This window comes from Apodemus sylvaticus, chromosome 5 (assembly GCF_947179515.1).
Source record: "Apodemus sylvaticus chromosome 5, mApoSyl1.1, whole genome shotgun sequence".
NCBI lineage: Eukaryota > Metazoa > Chordata > Mammalia > Rodentia > Muridae > Apodemus > Apodemus sylvaticus.
Window position 1 is genome coordinate 137251243 of NC_067476.1, and position 25465 is coordinate 137276707.

General features: G+C 48.8%; 1 pseudogene; it reads right to left on the minus strand.

The window, feature by feature from the left end:
* Positions 1 to 7071: 7071 nt before the first annotated feature.
* Positions 7072 to 25465, minus strand: part of LOC127684959 (heterogeneous nuclear ribonucleoprotein H-like) — a 28013-nt pseudogene continuing 9619 nt past the window's right edge.

The window sequence follows — 25465 nt, forward strand, 5'->3', positions numbered from 1 at the left end:
TCAAGATGGAACCTAGTGGTGTAGTTACTTCCTGGGGGTTGGGGGTTGGGGGTGGGGTGGGACAATTAACCAGAGAGTGATAACTATGTATGGGGTTGATTATAGGATCGAAGTTCTTGTTTAGGAGAAAGGTGGCGGGGTCCAGGGCACATGAGGAGGAGAGGGAGAGAGGAGGAGGAAGGCAAAGCAGCCATAGGAGAATGGGGGTGGGACGACTGTTACCCCACTGGCTTTTGTCTGCTCAGCCTGGTCTACAGAGTGAGTTTCAGGACAGCCAGGGCTACACAGAGAAACCCTGTCTCGGAAAGAGAGAGAGAGAGAGAGAGAGAGAGAGAGAGAGAGAGAGAGAGAAGAGAAGAGAAGAGAAGAGAAGAGAAGAGAAGAGAAGAGAAGAGAAGAGAAGAGAAGAGAAGAGAAGAGAAGAGAAGAGAAGAGAAATTCCCAGAAGCTACAGAAGGGCGAGCTGGTTGCCATGTGAGTTAAAGAGCAGCTTGACCTTGAGAATGAGGCAACGTCACAGGCAGCCTGGGGCTGGACGGAAAACACACAGCGTGGGAAAAAACGTATCTGAAGAGTATTATTCTTTTAAGCGTTTTACATTTAAGCAAGTAGGGCTGTCAATCTCAACACAAGTAAACACCACTATCAGGTAGTGATCAATGCTTGGGGCTGTGGATGTAGCTCAGTGCACGGAGAGTTTGCCTGTCATTCAGGTAGTTTTGGGTTTGATCTCCAGCATCACATAAACTGGGTGCAGCGATGTGTGTCTACAGAGAGCCAGAAGGTCTATGGCATCCATAGCTATATGGTGAACCTGAGGGTAGTGTGGGATACAGGATACCTCGTCTCAATAAGAGCAACAAGGAATGCAATGACAAATAAACCAGGATGCTGGCCAGGTGGTCCAGGAAGCCATATGTAAAGAAAGCAAAGTTTGCATTGGCGATTCTACTCTCCACTGAATCAGAGACCATGGAGAAGGAGCAGTGTCTGCGGTGTGCCAGGCCCTTTGACAGAAGCACAGCTAGTGACTTTCGGGTGATCCTTATAAGAGTCAGACCCTGCTGGATATTGTATCTGGAGCCTCAGGGATCCGTTTGGTTCTAATTTTGATGATTTGTAGCACCTGGTGCTCTGCCTCTGGAGTTGTTAATGTCCTATAAATCTGCCCATTTAAGTGGCACCGTGTGCCTAGCTTCAGCCCAGCTATAATTGCAGTTTGGCTTTTGATTAGAGGAAGCCCCCTGCGCCGCTAGCTGTGAGCTGGCCAGGGTGGCTAGACATCCTCCTGCAAAGCAAAGGGGGGTAGGCTGGGACGCCGGGGTCCTGGGGAGGTCAGAGCTCTGATGTGCTGAAGACAGGGCTCCCAGGGGGCGGGAGGGGGGACTCCCTGCAGGGGGGGCTCGGGTGACAGCCCTTCTTCCAGAATGATGGTAGATGTGGAAAGGGAGACCAGAACTCCTCACCCCCTTTATGCAGAAACTGAAGCAAGGTTTTCTTAGATGTCCTTAAGGCAAAAAGAATTGTCATTTGAATTTCGGGCCATTTAAATAACTCATGAAACACAGGCTGAACCCTTGCTTGAAGCCGGGAGTTGTGCAAATGTCCGGGCTAAAGAGCCAAAAGGAGCTATGATTGCTAAGCTCAGGGGACTTCGAGGCAGTTTCCACTGGAGCATTACAGCCCAAATGTTCTGTCTCTAATCAGCAGTTCAGAGCACCCAGTCTGGACACTTGAAATCAACTTCTAACATAGACCACCTCTAGGGAAGAATCAAGATGCTGTGTTGAGGATGCCTCTGCATATTGCTGGATTTTTCTCCTCCCCTCCCTCCCTCTCCCTCCCTCCCTCCTCTCCTCCCTTATTTGGTTCTTTCTCTCCTGCACTTCCTTCTTCTGGTCTTTTCCTTCTCCCCACTCCTTACTTTAGTATTTTAAGACCATCTATCTTATCTCATGAAGTTTCCAGTCTAGAGAGAAAGGCAGAAGGTGGCAGGGACTGGAGGGAACTATAAGGGCACAAATACATGTCATGGAGGAACAGGTGGCTCGGTGACGCCAGTTTGCTGGAAGTGGCAGCTTGCCAAGCAGAGCCTGGAAAACAAGAACCAGGTGCCAGGGACAGCTGGCAGGGCGAGTGACCAGCGCTGTGGAGGGACAGGCCAAGGCAGCAGCGCCTGGAACACCTGAGCCAGGGAAAGAGGGCGCTAGAGATGGGGGAGACGGGATCCCAGTTGTGGGTCCCAGCTGGGACTTACATCCTGGATGTGGAGAACATTTGTGGGGCTGTACGCAGGTGTACTGAGGTCTGGTTCTGGCTGCCGTGTGAAGGATGCCTTGTAAGAGAGGGGGAGTCAGGGAAGGTGCAGGTCAGCACTCTTTGGATGACAGGTGGGAGCTCATAGAGTTGTGACCCAGGTGTAGCAGTGGCCGTGGAAAAAACTGGAGGATAGGCTGGAGGCAGTGTGGACAGAATGCACCTAAGGATTATCTGGAGCACCTGAGGGGAGAAGGAACCAAGGGTGAAGGCAAGGCCCCAGAGACCAGGGGACCAAACTGCCATTTTCTGAGCTAAGGAAGACAGGGAAGTGCTGTGTTTGGAAATAGAGTCAGGTGTGGAGCTGAAGGGATAGCACAGTCTGTAAAGGCTTGCTGCAAAAGAGTGAAACCCAAGTTTGATCCCCAACACTTATGTAAAAACCAACCAGACATCGGTGTCTGTAACCCAGGGACAGGCAGATCTATAGAGATCATACAGTGAGCTCCAGGTTTACTGACAGACCCTCTCTCAAAAAGTAAGGTAGAAGGGGCTAGAGAGATGTCTCCATAGTTAACAGCATTAGCTTCTCTTCTAGAGGCCTGAGGTTTGATTCCCAGCACAAACACAGCAGCTCGCGACCATCCGTAACTCCAGTTCCAGGGAATGCAGTGCCCTCTTCCAGCCTCTATGGGCACCAGGGACACAGGTGGTGTACAGACACACATGCAAAATATCTATACACAAAATAATAAAAACAAAAATAAGGTGGGGCTGGAGGTGGTTAAGAGTACTGACTGCTCTTCCAGAGGTCCTGAGTTCAAGTCCAGCACCCACATGGTGGCTCACAACCCTCTGTAATGGGATCCAGTGCCCTCTTCTGGTGTGTCTGAAGACAGCTACAGTGCACTCATATACATAAAATAAAAAAATAAATAAATCTTTTAAAAAAAATAAGGTGGAGAACAAGGGAGGAGGAACCCTGCCTCTGGACTCCACATATGTATCATGCACATGCAAACACATTTGTACATACCTGCATACACATACACACCTATGCACATACAACTACATGTATACACACATGTACATGCACCCACAAACAAATGCCCTAACACACACACACACACACTCATGCACGCACATTCTACTTCATACTGTTTTGCATATGCCCACAGGAGTACAATGTACACCACACAAAGAGGAAAAATAAAACAAAAGTCAGACTTATGCCCTGCACGAATTGGGATCAGTCAGGTAAAGACGCTGGATGACAAAGTGCAGCCTGAGGTGAACTCAGAGGGCAACTGTGGGGAAGGGAGGAAATGATGGCCCAGCAGTATCTGCTGACTCCTAACTAGGAGTTCTTGGCTGTGGTAACACACTATGATCACCAAAGAGTTGTTTAATCCTGGGTGCCTGGGATATAACACAGAGCACTGATGGTGGGCTCTGGATGATGGATTGGGAGCCCAGAGCCTGTAACCAGGCTCTGAACTCTGCTCGAGACAGGCCAGACAACGTCTCAGGGCTTGGCCCCAAGACCTGGAGTTTATTAAAAACGCCACAGCATAGGTTTCACTCAACACTGTGTGGACAAGACCCAGCCAACCCATGTTTTCTCAAGCTGATATTAACTCCCTCCTTCTTTATATCTTTGAGGATGCACTGTAATGCTTGGAGCTGTGGCTTCTGCTGTGCTCTGGGTAAATGTCTTATGGAAATACAATAGTCAAAAGTCCAACTTGGGGCATAACCCAAGTACACTGTACAGGTCTCCACCCTCAGGTGCTGTGGAGAAGTTTTGGTGTGTTCTGCCCAAGGCACTATCCTTGCCCTGTCCTTAGGCGCCTGAGGTAGTAGCTTCAGTCAGAAACCATGTGGAAAGATCTGCTGCCAGGTCTACAGCTAGCAGCTCCCACCCCTGACCCCAGTCCCACAGCCTCATAGTGGCCTTGCAGATGGATGACTGAGTTCCCCTGGGTGTCTGGCTAGGTCCTCTTTTGGAGCCCCACTTGCATCCTAGCCTATGTCCCAGGGTCTTGCCTCTTCTGTCTATAAATTCAGCCTTGGTCAACACCCCTGAAAGTGTTGTGTAAGAACTCAATGGTTGAGGAGTGAGGAAGAATATTTGGAATACTAGCTGGCACACACTCACTATTAGACACTGGTTTCCGAATACTGGCTAGATTACGTGTGGTTGTTTCAAAGGACCTTTCAGGCCTCAGCCCCAGGCACAAATGTGGCCATCCGCAACTCCTTCCGAAAGCCAATAGCTTTACCTTTACCCAAAAGCATGATGGGAAGGGCAGAGCCATTCAGATTTTCTTTGTCAAGGAGCTTCTCTCCTTAATACCTTAGCTGGAGCCACCATGGTGGTCTAGCAGGTCTCCTGCGTGACACTATGAGCTGCCCACCCTTTCCCTTGTTTGGTGCTGGGATGGAGCCTAGAGACCAGAACCACTAAGTCACAGCTTCAGCTCCTAGAGCCCTTTTTAAAGAAGTGACTCGAAAGGCTGGAGAGATGGTTCAGCTGTTAAGAGCAGTGGCTGTTCTTGTAGAGGATCCAGGCTCAGTTCTTAATGCCTGCGTGACAGCTTATATCTGCTGGAACTCCAGTTCCAGAACATCAGATGCCTTTTGGTGGACACCTAGATGCAGACAAGCACATACATCCACACATGTACACACACTCTCTTGCACACACACATATGCACACACAAATAAAAATTAAAAGTAAATAAATAAATTTGAAAAGCAAGTGGCTGAAATAAAATAGCACTCTTAGGTGAAGTGAGGCTGAAGGACTGAAACTAGAGATGAGAAGTGTCCTCACGTTGCCCTCACTCTGAAGCACAGTTATGTTCCCCATGTTCCTTCCTGGGCAGTGTGCAGCTAGGAGTAAGCAAGAGGTCCAGGTGGGGTCCAGACATCTTGGCCTCTGCTGGGACACACACTCTCTGGGGAGCGCTTACTCTGCTTAGGTTGGCCAAGGTACTATCATGCTTTGCCTCACACCTCCCTTGCTCCTTCTGCTCTCTCATCTTCCCAAACACTGACCCTCCAGAAACACCTTCTACACAACCTTGTCTGCATCATGACAGACCCACAATGCCTATCTGCTTCCTGCGGTTGGCCAATGTTTTTTGCTGAATCTTCCCCCTCTCCTCGCCCCCCGCCCCCCCATCCAGATTTCTTTGAGCATGAAGGTTTCCTCCCAGGCCTGTTATGTCACAGCAGACTCCATTGATGCCTGTCCCTGATAAACAGAGACAGCTTCCACAGCATTAACATAGCTCGCATGCCCTCTCTTGGTCAAGAAGGCACCTACTGTCTCACCCTGTTCCCATCAGGCACCGTGCCTGGTGGCTCCTGTCACCTTGTTAGGCTTTGCACCATTTGGTAATTGTCCCATTTGCCTGGGGTTTCCTATTCTTTGGAGGGGGGTTAGAAGTGGTTTACTCGTCTTTATAGAGAGGGTGATAATGAAGAGGTTCTTGGGTGTGGTCCTGTGTCTCACTTCCCACAATGGGCTGTGAGATCCTTGATAGAACAGTTGCCTCAAGTTCACTCATCTCCAGGGGCTGGAGCTAATGCAGAGGGTACTCACTAGTGGGGGCTGGGTGGGAGACAGATGCATCGGAGCATGTCACGAAGACTGGTCAAGGTGATTACAAAGGACCCACTGGATGCTCACCTGGAAGGAAACCAAATTGGACTTGGCATTGGGGACATTCAAAGGAGGAAGGTGCTGAGCTACCCTACACAGAGGATGTAGGGCTGGAGGGTAGGTGCTTCAGGGAGAAGGAGCAATGTGTGAGTGAAACCTGGCTGTCACTTATGCCCTCCCAACATTCATGACTTCCTCAGGCAGGACTTTCCTGGTGTTACACTGAGGAAAAGTCTCTATATTATAATGGCGAATGGATAAAGTATTGGAGCCACTGGATTGATAACTAGATAGGCTCTTTTTAGTTTGTTTTGTTTTTTTGTTTTTTGCTTTTCAAGACAGGGTTTCTCTGTGTAGCCCTGGCTGTCCTGGAACTCACTATGTAGACCGGGCTGGCCTTGAACTCAGAAATCCAACTGCCTCTGCTTCCCAAGTGCTGGGATTAAAGGTGTGTGCCACCACTGCCAGGCTCTAGATGGGTTCTTAACCCAACTAGGCCTATCCATGCCAATTTATCTCAGGATATGTACTAGAACTTAGGAAAGAAATCCTAAAGTATTGCTCTTGCATCTCAAAATTTTCCTATTAGCTTAAAATAAAAGGCTTTAAAATCATGTGCCTTAAGGTAATCAAATGATATCAAAACTAACAAACATGCCAAATATTTCACTTTTAATTGTAGTTACATCTCCTATGCTGAGTTTGCTAAGCTTGTCCTTTCAACGTGCATCAACGTGTTCGGTGTGATGCAGCATAAAAGCAACATTTAGTGCAATTCAGGTGTTTTAACCTAAACACACGAAACTGCTTACACATGCTCTACAGTAGCTAGAGAAAATCTGGGAATTGCTTAACAGTTACAGTCCACTCAACTTCGCTGTATCGTCATCCTAGGTGACTGCTATGTTCAAAATTACTGAACCTTGGTCCTCCGAGCAGCACTGGTGTTCACTTAAGAGAGTAGACATGCGTCACAGGGCTGGATTGAAAAACTGTTAAAAGTAAGTGAAGGGTCTACTTTCTTTAGAAAAATAAATCATCAGCAATCAAAATCAATTATGTTCCTCATCCACCACTCACACGACCATGCTAGACATCCCTTTCATTCCCACTCTAGTAGTTGCAATTCGTTGCTCCTTGGCTACTTATGCAATGTTTGAATGGAGATCACTGGAGTCTTCCTGTAAAACTTGGTCATATTTACTGATATCGTTCTTGCCCCCTTAGCAACCTCCATAACCAACATCCAGCTGCTGGCTGGCTGGGCCAGCATAATGAGACTTCTTTGACACACCCATGCCTCTTAGCATCCGGCTACTGTAAGCACCACCACTTACTCCTGAGGTAGAGTTCAAGAAGAGTTCTACATATCTGTGCTGTGTACTTGCTTTGCCTTTTAACATAGCTGCAACAGCATCTTCAGTTTGCAGATTTGACAGGAGTTTCACCAATGACCCTGCCATCAGGTCTAATCTCAGGATGGACTATCTCGGGGTTGAGTGATGAAAAAATATGTCCCTCTCAGAAGGTGATGTGTGCATGGTGTCCGGTGTTCTGCTCTGGAAAAGCAGAGCCTCCATCCTGGATCTGTGGTCAGACATTCCTGAAAAACAATCATTGATGTCTCTTTCAAATCTATCTGAACCAAATCTATAGCTACTATGGTAGCTATTAAAATGTACATAGCCTCAGTAATCTCTGTCATGAACACCAGCACCTCATCTCTTAAAGCCAGCTCCTCGGCCCTGCCAATTCTGTCATACCCTCTGCCATCCCCAGGTCGGACCTGGCTGCTGAGTGGCCATGTTTCTGTGGTGACAATAGTGAATTCCCACTTCAGCTCTACTGCTCTCCAATGTTTCAATTTGCCAATGCCACATCCATTCCCTGTGTTTTTAGAGGTCTTTCAGTGACATGAATCAAGGGTCTTCTGTATTCATCCGTTGGAAGTCCACCAGCAATGTTCTTCTATTTGGCACAATTTCCAACCCTGAACAATTTCTTCCTTGTCACATCTGTAGGAGAGTCCTCTAAGCTGTACAAAGGATCACTGACCATGTCATGACTATTTGGACCTGTATGCCTTAACACCTAATCCATGTCAATGTTGTTTGACATGGATACTTCAACATTATTTGCGCCGCATAGTTTCTCTCTGTCTTTTTCCGAGGCTAATTTGACTTCATTGTCTGTGTCACATTCAACAAAAGTCTCACCAGTCTGCCTTCTCTGGTATGGATGAAATGAATACCTCGAGCCTCGTTTTGATTTTTGCAGTCAGAAAAACAAACAAACAACTGTTCCCTTTTATCAGCTGAGCAGGGCTGGTTCTGAATCTAGGACCTTCACCACCAAGCATATCTGCACATTCAAAGTTTACAAACAGAAAACACCTGTGCATGTTCTCCAAGAAGCTGGCGTGTTTAGAGACATATCCCCCATGTGTCGTGGGAGTGCTGGGGTTGGGCAGGATGGAAATAGCCGTGGGCGTGAAGGGGATGATGTATGGAGACATATAATGGGCAAATTATTATAAATCATTAAGACTAACCACCTCCCCTCACCTGGCTGCCAGTCCGGGGGAATCTGGAGGAGGATGGTGTCATTTAGTGACCAATGGAAAAATACACAACTGGCAAACATGGATGAAGAGAAGTTGACTAGTCCTCTATGGGAACACATGCAATCTGTATCAAAGAGAGGCTTACTCAACTGATATTTACAGTATGGCGTTATAATGAGAACTTTAGGGTTTTTTTTTAAACACATAAATGTTATAGGGATATGTTTTTGTTCTAATCCCAGGTGTGGGATGTGGAGCTGCTTTAGATTGTCCACAGCAGCTGACTAGGATTTGCCTCATGTTCTAGCATGGTCATGATTTTTCCAGCTGCAGATAGTTTTTGCAAGTGTATGACATTTGGAATTCTGGGGATTCTTAAAAGGACATATAAATGCTAGAGCCCCAGAGGGGCTGCAGCTACTGCTGCTCTTGCTGGTTGCTGCTGTTGTGTTATCAAGGGAAGAAATTGGGTATCCTGACTGCGAAGATCAAACTTGCTCCAAGGGACTGGAGCCCATAATCAGCAGGAAGCAGTCTAATGATACTGATGCTCTCTTTCCTCTTTAACCTTCTTTCTCTCCTCCCTAGTGCTAGGGTAGGGGTGGGGAGGGGTTGGAATAGGGGTAGAGAAGGGAGATAGAATAAGGAACCCATAAAGTCGCCAAAAGTCAAGTTACGCAGTTTGGAAAGCCCAACAATGGTTATCTCCCAATGGGAAAGGCTGAAAGCCTGACAGCTCAGTCTACAAGGCTGCAAGCCTCAGCAGTCTCAATCTGGTGTCTGTTGGATTCCATAGCTGCCTGCAGCTATTACGAAGTGGGTTTCTGGAACAGAAGCTGAGGGATGGATAGGGAAGGTGCGAAAAGAAATAAGGGCCAGGACAATGTTTCACTGATTGAGGCCGGAAACTTTAATGGCACCAGACCTTTTAACAGTTTGGGCAAACCCTTTCCCCCCCCCCCACCCCCCCCACCCTCCGCTGAGTTCTGGTGGAAGTTGTCTAGCTTCTCTAGGAGGTCCTCGTCTTGACTGCTCCAGCAGCTGGGTGGGTCACCTGCTTAATTCAGGAATTCCTAGACCTGGAGGAACAAAGAACTTAACCTTTACTTTCTAGCACTCCACCCTAGGTGGAGCAGGATCCTGGCTATCTGGGAGAAGTTAACCTTGACCATAGTCAAGTACACTCTTAGCACTCCACCCAAGGATAAAAATTCCTGCTTTAACCTTCTTCCCTATTATGTCCTAATGGCAGATTCCTGCCCAAAGCCAGGGATTATCCTTGACGAAAGTCAAACTCCGACCAAGTGCATGACTGCCCCAATATGGCTCTGTACTGTTGTCAATGGCCTGAAGGATTCTTGGAGAGCCACTGGTCTTCCATAATGCTGAAAAGCAGATGGAGCTGGATTGGGATGTTAGTTAACAAAGGACAGCAGCGTCACAGGCAACCGTGTATATGCACTCACCAGCCGGAAGCAGACGTGGGCAGACAAAGCAACAGCTTCTCCATGGGACCTCTTTATATATGAGCTAGAGGTAGCAGGGTGTAGTGGGAAATGTAAAAATGCAATGCACACTATCGTCAGCAATGGCTCCAGTCAGCCTTGTTCTCTTCTCATGGAGACTCTGACCTGGAGCTCTGAAATCTCTCCACCCAGATTGCTAAGTTCCCATGGCGGGCGGGTCACTGCCTCACCAGCCCCACACTTCCAAATTCCCATGGCTGCCTGGGGTGCCCCACCATTGTACCTTTTCTCTGGAACTCAGTTGAAATGCGGCATGAAGGGAAATACCACGCAATCTTAGTTTAGGATCAAAAGGCAGCACAATTGGTGGGCACAACAACTAGTATCCTAATTGTAAGCAATTCTAAGTTAAATCCTCCAGTAGCAGATCCCAACGGATCCACAACCAGAACCGGGGGCCTCTGCTACCTACATTTTGGCTCCATCATCGTTCCCAGTCCGAGCAATGAGTGTAATTCCACATAGCAGTGGACACGTAGAAGATCTAAGCAGGGCACACATCATCCCTACAGCATCCCTACAAGCATCCCGTGGCACTCCAGGAGGTAGACACAACAATGATCTCCACAGTTGAAGTGTGACCTTCCCAACTCCCTAGCCTTAATACCCTTGGCTGAAGAGTCCTCCAGAGCAGGCTCTAAGAAGCCTTCCAAACTCCATTTTCCTCTGCCTCTCCTCTACCCTTGTCTGTCAGCCACATGGGCCTGTCCTGTGGTCCCTGAATGGCGAGTCTACTCCCCGTTTCTCCTGATTGAAAGCCAGGTGCTCAGAGGTGGTTAATTATATTTGCCTCTCTGCCCAGGGAGTGGGGCTGATGTTCAGCCCAACCCCTTTCTATTTATTTCCTGTTTTCCAGTCTAATTTTGGGCATATTTTTTCTATTTAAAGTTATTTTCTGGCACTAGAATACGGTACTCTGGAGAGACAAAATACCCAAAGTCTTGTCAATGAGGAACAGGGAGGGCACTTGGGACTTGGGGAAGAAGGCATAGGAAGGAATCTCCCTGGCAGAGAGAGGGCTGCAGTGATGTGGGATGAGAAGGATGCTACAGTGTGGAGAAGGAGATGAGCTTCTCACAGGAAGCAGGAAGGAGATGAGCTCCTCACAGGAAGCAGGAAGGTCCTGATTACCTCACCGTCTGGCCCCTCCCATTTCTCATTTGTAAAATGGGGACAGAAAGTCAGGAAATAGACAGGAACAGGAATCAGAAATCAAAATGGAAGGCTATCTCAAAGCCAGTTCTCAGGATGTCTACCTTCAGCAGACTACCAAGTCCCAAGCCAGAGGTACAGACTTCACACACTGGCCTGGATGTGCAATGATTTAAAGTCCTCCAGGTGGGACAGGCGAGCAGACAAGGTTCAGATGACCTCAGGAGTCCAAGAACAATGAAGGGTGTTCCTCACCTCACCCTCTCAAAGAATACCTGGTGGTGTGGCTCAGTGGTAGAGCATTTGCTCAGAATGCACAAGGCCCTGCCTGGTTCATGCCCCAGCACTTCAAACAAACACACAAAAATGTCACCAGTCTTCTTTCTATGCAACCACTCTCTTATCTTTCTTTTTTGATTTTCCTTTCTCCTTCCTCCCCTCTTATTCTCCTATTCATTCTTCCTCGTGTTTTATTTGAGACCATTATAGCCCAGGCTAGTCATGATCCTAATCTATGTAGCTGAAAATGACCTTGAATTCCCACCTCCAGCCTCTGTCTCCAAAGTCTCCTGGGTGCTGGGATCACACACATGCACCCTCACAGCTTTCCAGACGGTGATCTTGATGGTGCGACTGGGGATCCGGCTCCTCGGTTCTAAGTACCCTCCTTTCTCTGCTCATACACACCTAAACTTTCTGAAAGCAAAAATGTGTTTTGAAACACAGCATGGGCCAATTTGTCTCTCTCCCAGACATGCTTTGGTAGTTCCACTCCTAGGTCAGAGCTTCAGACAGCCAGGAAACACCGTACCACAAATTTTACCCACTATCCCATCCCATTCCCACAGAAACCCACCATGATGTATTGTAAGAGTCCTTTTCCATCCACTTCCACTTTGTTTAAGTCTTCCTTCGCCACCAGTGAGCGATCTGGGTGCACCTGCCGTCCCTCTCCACTTCGCACCGCATTGTGGGTGTGGTCATAGAAGTAAACTAATTCAGTGGATGTAACTTTTGCAGGTTCATCACTGTTTCCTTTCTGGGATTCCAGAAGAATCCCAGCGAGTACTGTGTATTCTGTCTTAAGATAGAGGAGGCAAAGACTTCCCAGAGTTGTCACAGTGATTGAGTGGCTCAGCTGCAACCTGTACCAAGCAGCAGCATGTTGGGCCTCTCCTAGGATGAAAGGCACTCTGGAGGTTTGGGCTGTTCCTCTGAGGGTCAGCAGCTCCCTGGAGAGTCAAATGAAGGCCCATCTACAGAGCCAAAGATCAGGGGTCTGGGTTCAAGCCTCACTTCCTATTCTTACTGATCACTTAACCTCTTGTGTCAACGTCCTCAGATGTAAGGTGGAGATAAATCATACCTCCCTCAGATGCCCATGCAAAGGATAAAATGTTACCACTCAAGGTTCAAGGCCCATAAATAGTACTTCAATATAACCACTGGGGTTTTGGATCAAGGGTGATGCAAACATTAGCGCTCTTTATAAACCTAAGTATTCTAAGATGATATGGCTAGTTGGATCAAGCTCTGTTTGGGCTAATCTGTAGGAGATACGTTGGAATTTTATTTTAGGAACTGATTTAATTTGTTCTTCCTTTTAGCAGAAAGTCAGTTTGGTTCAGATGAATAAAGAACAAAGTAGCTTTCAAGACTGGAGTTCTGGGAGATGGCTCATTTCCTGCCAGCTTGTGACTTCTTATTCAGGATCTGTCTAAGATGTGGCCAGTGATGCCCTCCTCCCCTCCTGATGCCCATCACTTGAATAGTGAGATTGGGACACTGCAAAGCCGCAAGTTTCTGATATCTACGTTCAAGACAAGAGAGGATGTAAAATGACCAGGGCAGGCAGATGTGCTCTAGGCACTGGACTCCAGACATTTGCATTTGGTTCTGCTCCCGCACTGCCCCTTCCTGTCCCTGTGGGAGACCCCTGACCTCTTGACCCTTTCATTCCCTATGTATAAAGTAGGTAATGGCTGCAGGGAGGCAGAACTGGCTCAGTGCTTGGCACACAGCAGGACTTTCTGGGAGTCAGTTCTTTTCATTGTCACGGTGTTCTTGACTCCTGGTCACAATGCTGCTGTTGCTTTACAAATGAGAAAACAAGCCTCAAAGAGGTTCGGGGACTCGAAGCTGCAGAGCTGGTGTGTAGATCCAAATTCACCTGCTACAGGATGGGCGTTCTTTCCTTTTCTGGGCAACACAGGGAAAAAATGGAGGTCTCCCACTCATGAGTGATAGTACTATGGCTGGGTCTGGGCTTAGTAGGGTCCTGCCCTGAGCCCTGTGTCTGCTGGGACATGAGTCAACCTCCAGCCAGCCAGGCAGGACATCCAGGGGACAGGTCTGTGGAGGCTCCAATACCAAAGGTTTTCAACAACTGGACTTCATTTGAAGTAGTTACTTTGGAATGGCAGGGGGGTATACAGGAGGTATGGTGTCCCCCAGGCATGTGGGAACCGGCTGTCAGCTAATATGGAAAATGATGAAGACAGCTGAATTCTTCATGTTGTGTGTACACTAGTAATGAAGCAGGAGGAATTTGAAGGGGAGGGCTCTGGGATGCGGGGAAAGCATTGCAGATGTTGGAATCACGAAAGAAGGCAGGCTCTGGCCCCGTTGGGGTTGGGGGAGCGTCTCCTGGCATCTACAGTAGGACCCTGGCAACTGGAAAATTTCTGTAGCCTAGAGACAAATGTGCATCTGGCACGGTGGGCACAGAAGCAGGGGGTTCTTCTCTGAACTGGTTCTGCTCTCTAAGCTGAAGCCGGGCCCTTCCCAGGATGGACACTCAGTGCAAAGAGAGCCTTGCTTCACAGGAAGGACAGTGAAAGGGAGGTGGGCAAGGGGGTGTGGTTTCCTCCATAGTGATTTTCTGATGCTACCTAGCCATTCTAGTTGAAATATTCCTCCATGGAAGGATGCTAAGACCCAGGCAATCAATGATTTTACAAGTCTAAGGAAGTCCATGAGTTCACAAGTCTCAGGAAGTTCCTGAAACTTACAAGATTCCCACGAGACTTCCCCTAGATTCTAAAGGCAACAATAATAGCTGGGGAGAGGAGAGTCTCTGACCAGTGAAATGACCTGAGAGAGTTCCAGGAATGCAGTTGTCATGGATGGGGTGAACTTTTCAGTGACAGCAGCCTGTACGTCACCATACTCCTGTAAATTACTCCTTTATCCTCACTCCATAAGTAACCCAAATAAGCTCACTGATTTGCTAAGCTAAGATTGAGGCGAGCTGCTAGTTCAGTTTACTGTCAGTGCCCTGTCTGGGGAGAAGAGCTGCGTTTACATCTCCCCAGGAAAAGTCACATAGTAAGCAGGGATTAGACTGGGGTGGCTGAGACACTCAGGAGATCCTATAAAGTGTGGAAGGGTTTCTGGAGCAGGTCACCATGGGGTTTGCAGGACACAGAGGCTGGATGGAGGAGTTGGGCAGAAGACTGAATTTCATGAGTTCTTGCTATGGATAAGGGAGGTTGACCTCATCAGTGTGTTCCTCGTTTTTGTAGACTCAACCATCCTCCTTGGGTTTTCATTGAGGAGAAAGAGCTCTGGGGCTCAGCTCCCTTCCCATGGGAATGAAGCAAGCTCTATCTTCTGACAGCTAGGATGATCTAAGCAGTCAAGAGCCCAAGTCTGGTCCAGTCAGCTAGGATGTGGGTGGGGCCGAGGTCCTTGGATAAGCTTACATCGTCAGACAAATGCAGTGTGTGTGTGTGTGTGTGAGAGAGAGAGAGAGAGAGAGAGAGAAAGAGAGAGAGAGAGAAAGAGAGGGAGAGGGAGAGAGGGAGGGAGGGAGAAGGAGAGAGGGGGAGGGGCAAGGGGTTCTTCAGGAGGAGAGGCTAGGATCTAGGATACCCCAGACATTTCTGTTAGTGTAGACTGGCTTATGTGCTAGTTTGTCTGATGGTTTGTGGGATATGGAGTTCCCCCTGTCCTCTGCAAGCTGCCTACCAGGCCAGCCTCTGATGCTGATCCAGCATGCATTCTCTCCCCGCCTTGTCCCCTCCCACTGTGGTACTGCATGTTGTGTCAGCCATGTTTCCTCACTCTTGTATCTCTCCAGCTCAGATCCCCAGCAGACAGGATCTTTCCAAAGTATGAATCGAATAGTATTCCTCCCTTTCTACCCTGTCTGTGTCCCCTCGCCCTCCACTGACCTTTCTCCAAAATCAAGACTATTGACTGTGACCGCTTCTCTGTGCCTCACCTTCGCTGCCTCCTACACCATTTTGTTTTGTTGTTGTTTGCTCTGTGTTTTGTTGACCGTCTCTCATCTCCCCAATGTGCTGAGCCACTCAGCTCTGTTCTGACTCATTTTGTCACCTGTCTTTCAAGCACCATGATAGAATGTACAGGACAAATGTCCCTGAGATGTTTACAGGCTCAACCCGTCACGGAGCGCACTTCTCATCATGTAATAGATGAGTTGGGTCAGGAGTGGCCCTCCTCCAGTTGATAATACAGGGACCCAGGCTCCCCTCCACAGAGGCTATTCCATCCTGGGGCCAGATCTTTGCATTCAGCAGTTAAGGGGAGGGGGGCAGGAAAACATAGGGGAGGCTTGTCCAGGTCTGCAAAACCCAGGTCTGCTTCCATCTAGATGATAAGAACGGGTCATGAGATCAGACAGGGATGGAGAGAGGCCTTGAGTGAAGGGGAGAGCATTTGGTGAGCAGTTAACTACCCAGACCATGATCACCTTCCCAGAGATGTCTTTTTTGGGCCATCTCTTTAAAAACAACAGCAACAACAAAATGTCCTCCTGTCGCCGCACATCTCTTGTCATTATTGTCTTCACCATCTTTCATCTGTGTGTGTGTGTGTGTGTGTGTGTGTGTGTGTGTGTGTGTGTGTAACTCTTCTGGAAGGTAATCCCTCTAAGGGTGGGGATTTTGACCCCTCTATGCCATTCCTAGCACCCAGACCTGATTCTGCCAGCTGCTTAATGTGTGTTACTTTAATTGGTGTCACCCAGAAACGAGAGGAGAACATACATTCCAATTCATCTATTTCACGGTGTGATGCTGACCCTCTGACACAGACTACAACAGCACACAGGAGACCCAATGGCTTCATGATCAGAAAATGCTTTAAAATACGAAACCCATCCGTGTAGATCCCTTTCCTTCCCCATTGCTATAAATCTCAGAAAGACAAGACTAATTGATGTTTGAGTCAAGAAGCCTGGAGACAGGATTGGCTCTGCCCTGCCTTCTGTGGGGACCCCTCTTCTCTCATCTTTCCGCCTTGCTTTCCCGGCTTGCAAGGCGAGGGTGGCTCAGAATGATCCAGGCAGCAGCATTCCCTGAAGAGTGCCAAGGGCATGCGTCCTCCCCAGAGCATGGTTGTACCTTCTTTTTCCAACTGCTGACCTTTGGAGAAAGCTCCCCTCCTGATCTTCTCTCCCTCTGTGGTCTTAATAAGGCTTAATGAGGGGCCTGGCTGGGCCCAGCCCCTCAGTGGCCACCAGCTCATACTTCCACTCTAGGGCAGGGTAGGGGGAATGCGGCTAATGACAGGGTCTTGGTATGGGGTGAGCTGACAACCTCGGCTGGCCTTTCTGGGCCTCTATTAACAGACCACACAGGGGAATGTCTTCCCAGGGCCCATGATTTTCAATTTTTCCACTGGAGAAGGCAGCTGGGAAGAGGTGGCCAAGAGGCCAAAGACAATCATCTGTGTTTCTCAGAGCGCCATTCTGCCCACCCTTGACCTTGCCGCCAACTCACCCTCCTGCCTTTCCACCCTCGTGGCTGATCACCTACTGCCTCCCAAACCTACCACCTATCCACATGTCCATCCTCGCTCCTAACCACCTATCAAGTTACCATCTACCAGCCAGTTAACCATGAATGCAAAATATATCCAGTGAAACATCCTACCTAGTCATCTACCTTCCACCTGTGCATTCATCCTTGCACCTACCCATCCATCTTTCCACTTCTATATGCACCCTTCTTTCTACGCATCCACATACGATCCTGTCAACCATAAGCACAAACTAACGACACTAAGTAATGGCGGGCTAGAACTGTAAGTCAAAATATGCATTTCTGCATTTTAAGTTGATTGTCTCTGGCATTTTGTCACAGCACTGGAAAGTTGACTAACACAGAGTTTACTGAACTCTGGACTGAGTGGAGGCTACATGGTACCTCTTTTACAACCCAGCCAGGGGGATCAATAGTAGCACCAGCTTCCTGGAGTTGCTGAAAAGACTAAGGTTAAAGCACACAAAGGACAAAAGTTACTTATCATGGTTTCAGGGTAGCCCTACAAAGCCCGGGGAGGATGGAGCATTTTCCTCCTCTTGGCTGTTTGTTTAGAAGTCCTCCACACCCACGCTGGCTGCTCCCCTCACCCCACCCCCACCCCCGCTCCTCTGTCGCCTCAGATAGCCCCAAATGTGTCTGCTCTGAGTGTGGCTTTAATTCAAGCCAAGGCCACTGAGTGTCAGGCTGTCAGAGAGGGTGTCAGGGAAGGCCCCTTGGCAATGTCATCTTTCTAATTACCCAGTGCCATGCCCCAAGTTCAAACAGATGTGGCCTGGCAGGCCAATGGCAGAGCACTTGGAGACTGAGCTGCGATGCCAGGCAGGCTCGGTCTGGGTGCTGGCCTTTGCCTCTTCCTTATGGTGAGAGCGGCTTTGTATTTCTGGGGCTCATGCTTCATCTGTAATGGCTAAGCCACAGGCTGCCAAGCAGATGTGCCTTCATGGGAAACTTGGTGGCATCCTGCCCTGGAATCCATCCCTGCCTCAGAGACTGGATTCTGTCTGGGGAACCCCTTCTGCCTGTGGACAGTATAACCTGAGGGTGGTTTCTCAGAGTGTGACACTGCTGGGCTGTGGTGGCTGCATCCTCAGGCAGCCGATCTGTCTTCCTTAGAGACTCAGAGTGAAGCCCATTCGGAAGGACGCTGAGCCCAGAAATGGAGACAAAGCTCACCCCAATAACACATGGGAGCCTCATGGTCCCTGAAGCTTCAGCAGGAGCCTTCCATCCAGTAAGGCCCCCTGTGTGAAGGCCAGTTCTCTCTGCCAGCAGAAGGGTCACCTGACACAAGGCTGATGAATGCTTCCCAGAGGGCAGTGTACTTCCCCCCTGAGGGCCTGAACCATTTCTTCCCCCAAGGGCATGCGGGCTTTTGTGTAGCACACTGGGACAGCTTGGTTCCCTGGATTCTCTGCTCCAGTGGGGTCCAAACTCTTACATCAGAGCCTTTGTTCTAATGGCAACTTTGATGAAGGGTTTTCAAGCCCCTCAATGCACAACTGTGCTGTCTTCTCTGTGAGAATTTAGGAACTGTCCTCAGTGACATCATTCTGTTTCCAATTACCCAGACTTTAAGTCCCAGTTCCAACCAGATGCTGCCCCGTGAGGGTGAGGGAGTAGGCAATGGGTGGACTGGGGAAAGCCTTCACCTGTGTTGAGCATGTGGCCCTGTGCTCAGCCTGTCATAGCCAGCTCCAGTATATTCTTGGGTAAGGGTGGAGGGGAGGGTTGTCTTCCCCAGACACACTCAGGAGTTGTAGTGTGCTGGGCTTGAGCATTGACTCTGTGGATGGTGATGTGTTAATTGGTTGCCCCACGCTTCTGCCCAGCACCCACTCCTCCTTCCATATATCCAGTAAAGCATGACTTTAAACTTGAATAGTTAACCAAATATATTTATGTATAAGAAACTCCCAATTACATAATGCCAACTTACAATGGTAAAGTATTATCCCAATATTTCTAACCTCTCCAAAACAACAGAAATATGTCTGAAGTCACCCGGATATCCGTGTCTCCTACTCTGCTCTGCTCCTCCGGTCCACCCAGCCTCTCTCCGCCCCTTGCTTCTCTTAGCTCCGCCTCCTCTCTCCTCTCCAATCACTTGCCTCTCACTGCCTCAATGTGAATGGATAGGAAATATCTGGCAACAGGATGGAAATCACAGTTCCAACTGAGACAGGAAGGAAGAGGCCCATCGGGGAAAGGGAAAGAGGCAGTGGTCGGGCAAGCTTCGCAGTGGCGCAGAGTTTAAGCGAGACTCAGAGATAACAGGGAAAAGAAGAGTTGCCGGACAAGGGATGTGTTGCCATGCACGGTACAACTTAGATTTTGAGATGTACTAGGGAAGCTCTGTGTCGTGAACCCTGTGGGGCGCATATTCTTGTTCTCCTCCTTGCCCCCGCCCCCTCTCTCTTCCTCCTCCATCTCCATGTGTCCTGCGTGCTTAGGTCCACCCCTTCTCACCTGGTTAGTCACACTGGCCTTTCTCTGGTTTTCCTACCTACCCTCATTTGTAGAAAACCATTCATTCATTCATTCATTCATTCATTCATATAATACTAAGGAGAGAGAGAAGTGGAGCACGGCCCTTCCATCCTCCCCACCTAGCCCTGCCCAGCAGGCCACTTTCCATTCCTAATGCATCTTGCTCTTTCATACTGTCTTTACATCTACGTTGTCACCGTTTAGAATCACCTCTGCTCTACCCCTTCTGGAACATTCTCATCATCTGTCAACCACTGAAACTGAACTCCATGTCTGTCTTCTCAGGTGGCCTTCCGCTGCTTCAAGTCACTTCTCAGAGCCACATTCACTATTCATGGTACATTGTCATCTTTCTAGATGTCTTAATTTCCTCCCTGGTCTACAGGCTGCAGAAGGGCAGAACCCGTGACTTCTGGGACTCTAAGGTTAAGGTGGTCTAAAGAAAGGTGCTCTTAGAAAAGTCCAAAGTAGGAGCCTGAGGTCCCATGTTTAGGTTAACACCCAGCTATAGAATTCTCCAGCATACTCCTTAATAGACTGAGCCTCAGTTTCCTCTTCTGTAAAGTAAGGATGGCCTCCTCTTGGGGTGGCTATAGGAATGATAAGAGGGAACCTGGATATCATATGCAGTTAGATGTCCAAGAAGAGAGTAGTGTCCAACCAGGAGAGGCCATGCAATGAGCTGAAGGGCTGCTGGGGCCCTTCAGAATCCCCACCCCTAAAACCCATGCCAGCTGTGGAACTATGGCCGTAGGTGGCTCCTGGCTGGGAATTGCCCTAGCACTGCTGAAGGATGCATTACCTTCCCGGGTGGTCCGTGGCTGGCGATTAGGTTATGTAAAGGACTTCTCACTCTATCACCAGTACAAAATACCTGAGAGGAACAACTTCAAGGAAGGGATCTTGTGTTTGGGGCATAATTTTGAGGCTTCAGTCTGTCATCGCGTGGCCCTGTTGTATGCCAGTGACAAGAACAGAGATGGCATGACAAACGCAGAACTGCTCACCTCAGGCAACCATAAAGAAGAGCTAGCAGGGACAGGGACAGGGGCAGACTCTACCTTCACATGCATGCTGCTGAAGACTGAGCTCTTCTCCCTACGCTGACCTCCCTAAGGTCTGGGCCTCTTCCCACTAGCACCAGATGATGGGGGCCAAACCCTCTATGGAGGTCATTTCACATCCAAGCCGTGATGACTCTGAGGACCACCCTAGCTCCCCAGCTTGCTTGGAGCCTGCTGTGAGTTTTGTTGCCATGATCCCTGATTCCCTCATCCTTACTCCTCACCAGAGGCATCCCAAGGCACTTGGCCTAGCAAGCTACCACAAACTGACTTTTACCTCAGAGTCCTCTTCCTGCAGCGAGCAAAGACGGTAGGGACAGAAGCACACAGAGAAGGTGGGAGAGGAGGCTTTGGGGAGTAGGTGGTGTGGTAACAGAAGACGAATGGTGGGTTGCCAGCAGGGCCCAGCACTGGCCACTGCGTTCTAGTTCCAGCCTGTCTCTGTAGCTGTCCCTGTGAACTGTCATGATACTGACAGTTGCTGAGCTTAGCACTTTCTGGCCCCCTGTGGGCCTCTGTCAGTCCCTTCTCCTCTGAGCCTTGATGGTGCCACCTATAGAAAGGAACTGAGGACTGTGAGGGCAATCTAGCTGTGACACCACACCCGTTACCCTCCCTGCAGGTGGCTAAGGCTATGCTGAGCTGGCTGCCTGAGCAGGGTTCCCTTCCTTCCTCTCAAAGGTCATGAAAAAGTTGATCTCTTGGGTGTGGAGAGTGGAATGATGGTACCTAGTGGCTGGAGAGAGGAGGGGAGGGAGCTCAGAACCTGCAAAACAGGTGATGATCTTAGTCTGTAATGGCTGAGCCAGACCCCTGTGGAGGTTAGGGGAAGGATTGAAGGCTCTGGAGGAGATGACAACCCCATAGGAAGACCAACAATGTCAACCAACTCGGACCCCTGGGAGCCCCCAGAGACTGAGCCACCAACCAAAGAGCATACACAGACTGGTCCGAGGACCTCGGCACGTGTGCAGCTGAGGCTGCTATGTTTGGCCTGAGTGGGAGAGGATGCGCCTAATCCTGCAGAAACCTGATGCACCAGGGAGGAGGGATACCAGGGTCAGGGAGGGGCTTCCCTCTCAGAGGGGAGGGGGACAAGGGTGGGGGAAGGAACTCTCCAATGGGGGACCGGGAAGAGGGGCAGCATTCGGATATAAATAAATAAATAAATAAATAAATAAATAAATAAATAAATTTAAAACTAGAAAAGTGGAATGAAATAGCCAACAAGATGGAAGATGGGCAGGCAGGGGGATCAGCATGTGCAAGGGCCCTGAGGTGGAAAAGAGCTGGGCACTTTGAGGAAATGGGAAGAGGCTACTGTGACAGGAGCAGTGCCAGCTGGGCCAGGGTATGACGGACAGATCAGCCCTCACAGGGCATGGCACAGGGCGTGGGCCATGGAAAAGGTTTGGCCTTTACTTGGAGTGTGACAGAAAGCTGATGGAAAATTTCCCATTGAATGAGACAATGCCTTAGATGCTGGGGACAGAGGGTCTGGGTACTTGGCCCTTACCCCAGTCCAGTCTCTCACCTGTCTACATGCCTGGTGATAGGGTGGTAACCTTGGAATCTAGGCCCTTCCACTGCCTTTGTTAACCTTAGTCATCTTGCCATTTTGATCTGGGGACTTCTACGTATGACAATGAGGCATTTGTTTGAGTGTAAAACTTAAGTGCAACAGAAATCTCAGTCATGAACTAGAGTAATTAAAAGCATGTACTGATCTTGCAGAGAACTGGAGTTCAATTCGAGCACCAGTGTTAAGCAGCTTACAACCACCTGTAACCCAGACTCCAAAGGATCCAATACTTCCAACCTTCATGGACAATGTGCACGCACACACACACACACACAGAGAGAGAGAGAGAGAGAGAGATGTATGTGCTCATACACACTTATACACAGAGAAGGAGTGGAGATATAATTGAAAATAAAAATAAACATTTAAAGAATTTCAATCATTAAGATAAATATTGAAATATTTATAAATATAATCCACATTGAAACCCAAGACAAAAGGGAAAGTGCATAATGTGGGTTGAATTAATGTAATCAACTTATTACATTAATAAATTTGGGTATTTTTATTTGTGAGTGAACTTCTGGCATTAATGTTTTGTACTCCTCTCAGCGCAATGGTGTGTCACCTGATCTGTGGAATTGGGGAAACCCCCGGAGTGAGCAGGATAGGTGATGTCTTAACATTCGTGAGAGTTAGACCTGTGAACACTCTAGAAGAGTCATGAAAGCGCAGGTCTGGATTCTTTTGAGAACCATCACTTTGTACAGACTGGTGTCTTTTCCACATGCTTCTGCTTTCAGTCTGAGGCTAGCCCCTGAGGGCTCAGTCTGAGGCTAGCCCCTGAGGGCTCAGTCTGAGGCTAGCCCCCGAGGGCTCCATCTACCACTGGCTGTCAGACTCAGGGATTAAGGAGACACACTGCAGAGATCATGCAGAGGTCACAGGATGGATGGAGCTGAGGGACTGAGGATCCCATCACTCACCCGTCTCTAGACATGGAGCTCCGTGAATATCACTTCACAGGTCTAATGCCTCATCTTCCTTGGCCTACGGTGAGCAGAAGGCCTACTCTGAGCCCCCATAGAGTGCATCCCACAGAGAAAATGCACATCTATGAGGAAAGACTGCTCACACAAAGCTAGCTTTATGGGCCAACTTCTAAAAACTCTGTGGGCAGTATAGATAGGACCTCCAGTCTGGAGGGGACAGCTTGCCACGAGGGTACAAGAGGGGCATGGAAGAGGCAACAGCTGATGGAGGTGGGGACCGGTGACCACAGACATGCTCTCTTCCGTGGGTCACAAGCAGACCCTTGCCAACCTGACCCTTTCTTTGTCCACTCTTAATTTCTCTCTCTGAACACTGACACTCTGTCTTTTGGGGAAACTGCCTTTCGCCTCCACAGACCCCAGTTCTAACATGCACTGTGTAGAAGACTGAGCTTGAGACCATTGCCTATGGGGTGAGTCCAAAGATCTAGACATTGTGGTCAAACTAGAGCACCTAGTATTATACATTGACCCTGGGTTTGATCCACAACCCAACCTAAAAAGTGGTATGGTATTATGTAGAGAGCCTTATTGGGGTGCCATGCCACCTGGCAGGAACTTGACATTGATCAATGTGAAGTTCCTCTCCCAGCCTTTAAGCGAGACCTCCTGTGTCAGCCATAATCTCCTCCACCTAGGGTGGAGTGCTCAGACCAAGGAGAAGCCCATTGTTCTTCAAGGACCTGCAGTTTCCTGAGAAACTCTAGCCACCTGTGGAGCAACTGAACTGCTGAGACGCTTCCAGCTTTTGGGGGAAGAGTTTTCCCCTGCCTATATATATTGGGAGTTCTTCATTAAACTTTGAGACCTTGAACAGCAATGTTGTCTTGGTCTCCATCTCTTTTTGCCACCTTCCCATACATCCCCAGCTTCCCTTCCAGGTAACCCGTTCGATTTAACTGCGGGCAGTTACAGTAGTACACGCCTGTAATCCTGGGAGTGGGGAGGTAGAGGCAGAAGGATCAGAAGTTCAAAGTCATCTTTGGTCACGTAGCCAGTTGGAAGCCTGCTTGGGCTCCATAACATAGTCTCAAAGACCAAAGCAAAAAAATAAACAAAAATACTCCTTGCCGACTATGAGCCCTACCCATTGGCTGGGACCTTGGTAGTTGCATACCCTCCTGGTGCTTCAGTTTCCCATGCATGGGCATTCAAGTGGCTGCCAACTCACAGAGTGCCCCGGTAGGGTGGGAAGTAGATTAGCTGATATTTGTATATAGTGCCTGGAGCATAGCAACCACTCAATAAACGCTTTACACCCACCTCTAGTCTAAGATAATATTCCTACATTCTCCTTTGAAGATGGGTACTTCTAAGACTCTAGAGTTGCAAGTTTCAAAGAATCTATTGTTCAAGGATTCCGTGACATTCCAGCTCTGTAAGCTGCTAGTGGAGACACCATGTTCTGGGATCCTTGATCCATAACTTTGTGGATTTGCCTCATGCAAGCTAGGAGCCTGGCTGGCTAGCCTGAGCCTGGCACTCTCAGCCACCAGCCAAATAAACACAACAAGCTTGAGAAAAATCTAGAGATGGCTTGACCTTCTGGACAAAGGTTCACTGACCTTTGCTAACTCTTCTAATCCATGAAGATGAAGAAGACCATCCCTCTCCCAGCTTGGAACTCCTATTACCAAGGACCTGCTGAGGCTCCCTACTTGTTTTTCAAAGGAGTCCTATTTCTCAGCCCGGCTTCTGAAGCCCCAGTAGCTCTCAGGCACTTTGAAGCTGAGAGCTTATGAACTGGGAAGGGAAGTCAGGACCACACCTAGGAAGTCGCTTCTAGGACTCCACTTCTTCGTGCATTCTTACTCACACCCAGACTATTGTATTAACCATCTGTATGTCAAGTTCCGTTCTGGGCTCTGAGGACAGGAAAGTAAATATGGAAGGCCTGGTCCCTTGGGTGCTCACAAAGCTCCCTGCAGGCCTCTCTCACTGCCCAGCCTTGATCCTAGGCCTTAAGTTTACAACCTCCAGAACGTTGCACTCTATCTCATTTGCAAAGTGGGTCAGTACCACCACCTACCATACAGGGCTAGAGTGAAGAATAGGGAGCACCCCACACAGCCTATATGTTGCAGATGTGCAGTGCACATCAGTTCTGTCAGAGAGGTAGGGGTTCATCACCTTTCCTATCACCAGATCCCTTTGGAGTCCTCCATGCACAGTTAAAGAGACAGGCAGGGCTGGGATTCAGGTCTGGAAGGAAAATGGGTGCACGTGTACCTGCTTCCCTAGGTGGGGTGCAGGGTATGTGGAGTATCCTCCGACAGCCTCAGCAGAGACTGAGGATGCATCCCTAGCTCTGTGCATACAACCAGACCTATTCCTCTTTCCCTTTGTGTTGGGGGTTGGGGGAAGCTGCTTCATGGAGGGCA